Consider the following 6,178-nt stretch of genomic DNA (forward strand, 5'->3'; position numbering starts at 1 on the left):
AGACGAACCTCCGTTTTGAACAGAGAATCTATGTTCTCGCTCTGTTCGAGTACTCTACTGTAACCTCGCCCGGAAGGCCATTGTTCCTGTATTTCTTCGGCTCACCTCTCGCCATGCAGTAAACAAGTTAAGTTTGCATTCGGCTTCTTGTCGGCGTCACCAAGGCAGCAGAACCATTTGCTGTCGACTCTTTACCACGCTACTTTTCATGACGGAAGCAACGTAGCCCGGTTCGGGGACCTCTCCCCTACCATAACTGGTTGCCAGAGGTGGCATGTCAACGTCGTAACAACTGGTAGGCAGGGATCAGATGGCAAGCTAGGAACCACTGGTTCCAGCGGTGCAAGATTCAACACCCCGCACGCCAAGGCGGCTTCGGTATTCGCAGAAGTCATGGCGTTAAATAGTGAGTGCGCGACCTTTCTTTACTGAGTTTTTCATGCTTAGGAGGATAGAATGTAGGACATGTGTTCATGTAGCGCGAAATATTCGTGAAAAACAAATGTGGTGCAGTAAGAAAGCAGTACTTCATACCAGCCATGAAATTGAAAGCGTTGATAGAAACCGCTATTTGCAGCTTGCAAAAGGGTTGCGCTTGGGTGTTTCGGACGCGCTGATGAAGCCACCGCTAATACAGGCTATACTCGCTGTTGGGGCTGATGATGACGAGCTTTCGGAATGCATTGAGCGTATCAATTAACGAGGGGCCGCTTGGCATCAGGTTGCAAAGGTAGAAGGCGAGGACAATAATCGACAACTCGAGCGATCGAGGCAGAAACAGAAACAAGAACAGGAGCTCCAGAGGCAAAAGAGTAGCGTGACAGTGACAGCAGCGTGGAGCCTGCGGCCGCGAAGGGACCTAAGTTCCGAATTAGTGACTAAATGCCACCCTACAAGGTAGTGGAAGACAGCGTTTTTTTGATCGATTTCGAGCGTACGTGCCAGATGGCCCAGTTTAGTCGAGACAAATTGTACTAAAAGCTGCATGCGCATTTTTCTAGTGAGGCATCCAATATGATGGCGCACTTACCAAAAGAGAAGGCGTAGGACTAAAAAAACGCGAGTCGAGCCTCCTGCACGAATGTACAGGAGGCTGGATTGCCCGCAGAGGCCGTTCGCCAGATATTTCCGGGAAGCCGTGAGAGCTGATCGCGAATCGTACTGGGAGTATGCCTACAAACTGAGGGCAAACATGGAAGAGTGGCTCAAAGGCGCAAAGGCTTTCAGAAAGCAAAACAAGATGATTGTTTGCTTCGGTCCCGAACAGGTGTACCGCCGACTTCCGGAAACTGTGAGGCTCTGCATGCAAGACCGGCCAAAGGTAAATACTGTGGATCATGCAGCTCAGTTAGCAGGCAGATTCATCACACGTGGAGGTGTACAGTTGCCGAAATAGGGCCACAAAACGTTGAGGCAAAGGCCTGACAAATCACGACTCAGAGACAGAGCTTCCCAGGAAGACGGTGGACTAACAAAACAATTTACAAGGGTATTAAAACAGTCTTATAAAATCAGAAGGGCGCAGACGCCCAGGAGCAGCGCCAAAAGAAAGAAAGCTTTCGAAGCGCGCAAACAGGCTGCGCCTCACAACTGCGGTGACGCAGGGCACATCGTTGCGAGTTGCAAAAAAGGCAAGATTCATGAAAAAGATGAGAGTGAGGAAATCATGCAGTTTCTGGAGCCGTCCGTACATGATGTCGGGATCAACTGTGAACCGTGGTGAGTTCTTTGCGACTCCACGGTGACGGTTGACATGATCCACCCTTCCTAAGTGGAAACAGACCAGCTGGCGGGACAGAGTGTTTGGGCGAAACAGGCCGCAGCAGCGCGGAACGTGCGCCTGTCGATAGGTTTACTCGGCTGCCCAGGGGGCACTGCGCATGCGGCTTCCGGGCAGTACTTCCGCGTAGTGCAAAGCTGCGCGGGTCCCAGAGGATCCCGTGATGACAGAAGCAAAATAAGCTCGATGCTCCCGATTGTTTTGCGACATGGTCACCAGCCCATCCCCGATGAGTTCAATCTCTTCTGGCGATCAACTTGGTATTAGGGGAAAAAGCTTTGCAGCGCTAAATACGTTTACAGCGCTGACGAAACGGCGCGGATGGTGACGGCGCTCTGCCACTCGCTGGTTCACCGATCGATGGTCGTATGAAGTGAAATTTGAAGTGAAACTTCCAGTTTAAACTACTTACTACTGTGGGTGACAAGGACGTTTTAACAACAGCTGATCATAAAACAAGACTGACACAATCGGCGATGATGGCGCTTTAAAAGCCAGCGAGTACGGCGCAGCGCTGGCTCGTCTGCTGTGGTGCGCCGCTCTTTTGCGTACCTGTGCACTATGCGTGCGCTTTCACTAAATAGTGCGCCTTTGCGTCGCCGTTACGAATACATTGTGCAGCGTTAGCTTTCCGTTTTGTTTCGTATCTCAGTGACAAAATTCAGCGAGCGTAAGACGCGTTAAATCTGTTTTGCGATTCCGAAATTAGTGGTCGTAAAACAAAGTGGTCGGGCGAACCCAGAGGCCGCTCGCTTTCCTTGTGTGCGCTCACTTTACTTAATTACGCTCTTGCATCATATATTCCCAGTACGCACTTAATAGGCTACAATGAGGGTCAGGAACGTTTTGAAGTGTACAGCCGAGTTGCATGCAGATGACATGGTGGAGGGCTGGACGGCAAATCGGGTGGGAGAGGGAGGGGGGCTTTGAATGCAAAGCGAAAAAATTGAGTGAATCACCAATAATATTTGGCAATATTCTGGCGAAGTGTGAAGATGGGGGACAATTCAATTGGAAGCGACCAATTTTCTGTTCTTGTCTCGCTGTCTAACTCCATGTGAGGACAAAACTGGCTTGTCGGCGTTCAGATCGTTAGCGACGAAGATCACGAACAAAGTCAGTGACGATGGCATGTAAATATTCGGGGCCGCGCGCCGTGTATGCGGCTGTGGTATGTAATGTTATGCAAATATAGAAGTACACATTTCTGCAGGCAATGGGCATGCGACTTGGTTATTGTTTTGTGTGCTTTATAGCGCTTAATTTGTTGTTTTGACGCAATGCCTTAACTACTAGCTACTATACATGCACCCTGCCGTTCGTAAATCGTGCGGCGCAACACGCTGAGGAATCCTTTTGCAGTTACCCCAGGCTATAGGATGAGCAGCGTTAGGTGTTCATGCTACTCGTGAACTATCCTTTGTCGACTGCCCGCAAGAAGAAAGAACGGTAATCGTGGTCAGGAAGTCGGATCACCCGACCTGGCGATACTGTCCCACGCCGCGACGACCGTGACAGCTCGTTGAAAAGAACGCCGATAATTTGGCTTGTTTAGCGGATATTATTTCTGTTATCCTCTAGAACTACTCTAAGGGCTATTTCATACAGTATGCAGTCATTTAAACGCGCCAAAAAGCGACTAAACTAAGTACAACCAAGTTTCACTCTGCCTAGTAATTGAAAACGCATGGAGGGCAGTGAGGGTCGTCTGCTTTTGTACTACCAGAGTCCTTCAATGCTTTACTGGTCACGAAACTTCGGCGCTCGCTTCATATAGGGACCGCGCGCGCCACTACAGGCGCCACCGCCGCACGAAGGTCATCCAGCCGCCGCGCGTGCGGCGTATTCGCCAGTTCTTGGCGTGCAAACGCTCACTCCTTTTGGTGTCTGCGCGCTGATTAGGTGTATTGTTTTTCGTAGTAGTTAGCAATGAACAGTCCCGTTATTGTGTTTATCACCTGCCTTCAATGGGGTTTTATTTTTCGAAGTAAGTTGCCGTAGACTTCGGCCGCGAACGGCAACGGCTTGTGTGTGCTCTGGCACAAGCGCTGCGCAGTCGTGTTTACGGATTTTTAAATCTATATTGCTTCTTTTCTTAAAGAATAGTTGTAAATAACACACATACGGTAGCTGTGTAGTCACGGACTGCTGCGGGCCTATCGATAATACAATAAAAAACTGAAATAAACCAAGTACGCGTCGTTTAGACTATGCTTAATGAATCCTTTGATTGCTCGGGAATGCACAGAACGCTAAAACAGATCGCCCAATAGTATTGTCGCATTGATGAGTGGGTACATACTTCAGAACATCTAAAAACGCTGCAGAAACGCGAAGAATCAAAACACGAAGAGATATATGTTGCACCATGTGTCTTTCTGCTTCCACGCTTTGCAATCCTTGCAAAAACAAGAAGCGAAAAAAGAACAGTGATACTGATTTTATCACACGCAACAAAAAAATTAAATGTTGCGAAGGGAGACAAAAGAGCGTGCTCCAGCGTACAAAAATTTATTTTTTCGCGCGGCGATGTACAGCACACGGAGGAAACAGAATATTGCCACGTAGCCAAGAACGACGGAAAGCTTTTCTGAACGCAGCGAGCTAGCGATCTTCTCCACTGCAAAAGACTAGAATGAAACCCAAAAGTCGAAGAATCAGTCCGCAGTGTGACGTGAACAGGTGAACGTCGATAAAGTGAGTTGCGCGGCGTTTGCTATGCATGCATTACTCTTGGAACGTTATTAATTTGAGATCCATGGAAATAGGATCGAGAACATTGTCGAAGAAACAAAAAATCAAGTGAGCGACAAGGTGGCACCCTTTCCAAATCAAACAATATTGCCCGACAGGACGTACGACAAAAAGAGCAAATGGGCGCTCTGGTTGAAACGCCAGATAAGAAACCGGAATCGGCCACGCGCGGTTACAAAACAAACTAAACGAACCCTAAGGGGTAATTCGCGGAAATATGAAAAGTAAAAGCGCAAGGACGTCCCAAAGCTTTTTTTACACGCGAGCCTGAGCGCAAGGTAATACAAGTTTGCAAACAGGTAATGAAGCACCGCTACAACCTGACTGATATGACAAAAATCCGGCTTTAAGTTAGCCTTGTACAATTCTAGGTCCACGATGCTCCCAAAAAGGTAAATTGCTTTTTCCATTCTCACACACAGTGCATTTACACACACTGTCGCACACTTATAATCGAAGCTGAAATCTCCCGTTGCTTGCCTTGGAATGGCACCCCTCCATTTTTCACACAGCTGCCCGTCGCTCCGTCAACAGTACAAGGAAACCTTTTCTTTGGTATCGTAGTACAAGGAACGACATCCCGGGACGCAACACATGTTCGGCATCGCCGTTGCACTACTTAAGTCGCAAGACAAGAGCGGGATATGCACGTTACACTTTTTTCCCGCACAAAACAAACACAACTCGCCGCGGCTCCGCCGTTCGAGCCAGCGCAACGCCGCCCGAGGAGTGACCTCAGTTAGGGTGCCTCGATGCGCGCCCGCTCTGCGGAGGCTGGCGTCACTCTTTGAAGGGGTCGCCGCCGCCAAGACCGGTTCTCGGGAGACGCCGCCGCCATTTTCTTGCATCCCGCCCCCGCCGACTCCCGCGCTAGGCGCCCGAAAAGCGGCGCTCTTCACAAAACCTCTTTGCAGAATGTCTGGGTGCTGCGTTCTCTTGTGTTCTAGCAGCGCTAAAAATCTCTGGAGCATGTTTCGTTTCCTATAGACCCAAAAAGGCGGCTTCTGTGGACGATGAAGATCAAGCGGGACAAGTGGCAGCCGAAGAAGCACTCCTGCATATGCAGTGCAAGTACCCGGCTTCCAAGCAGTGCAAAATCTATTTGGGGCTATTGTAAGCTTGTCTGTGTGGCTGTTTCTCGATACCAGACGCACGGATTTACGTGTTTATGTTGGAGGTTTCATCATGCTTTTGCGGCCTTTTTATATTTTGATCGATGCAAACGGACGTGGCCTCTTAAAGCGGGGGGCCGATATAAAACGTGTGGCGCTTTGCATCTTTAGTCATTTCACTTTGTATCACGAAATAAGGCGCTCGTTGTAAAAAGGTGTGCGACCTTTCTCAGTCCCGAAGCGTCACCCCGGCGCATCACGCTTACTTCCCCAAAAGCCCATTTTTTGGCAGTGTGAATGATATATCCCAAAGCGTAAAACTGCATGCGACGCGTTATGCTCGTGTTTCTCCGTGTTGTCTCAACTTAAGGTCTGTTATAAATCTTGTTGTGCGCAAAAATTATAATATTTAAGACATTTATTGTCGCTTATCATGCCATAAAAGTAGCGCATGGAGGTGAAAAGAAATGTGTTAATTACACCTCTATTATGTGAATCATGTGGGGATGTGAGCCGATACGCGTGGATGCCG

The sequence above is a fragment of the Haemaphysalis longicornis genome, unplaced genomic scaffold (assembly GCF_048455015.1).
Source record: "Haemaphysalis longicornis isolate Haplotype H1 unplaced genomic scaffold, Haemaphysalis longicornis Haplotype H1 scaffold_14, whole genome shotgun sequence".
In the NCBI taxonomy this organism is placed as follows: Eukaryota; Metazoa; Arthropoda; class Arachnida; order Ixodida; family Ixodidae; genus Haemaphysalis; species Haemaphysalis longicornis.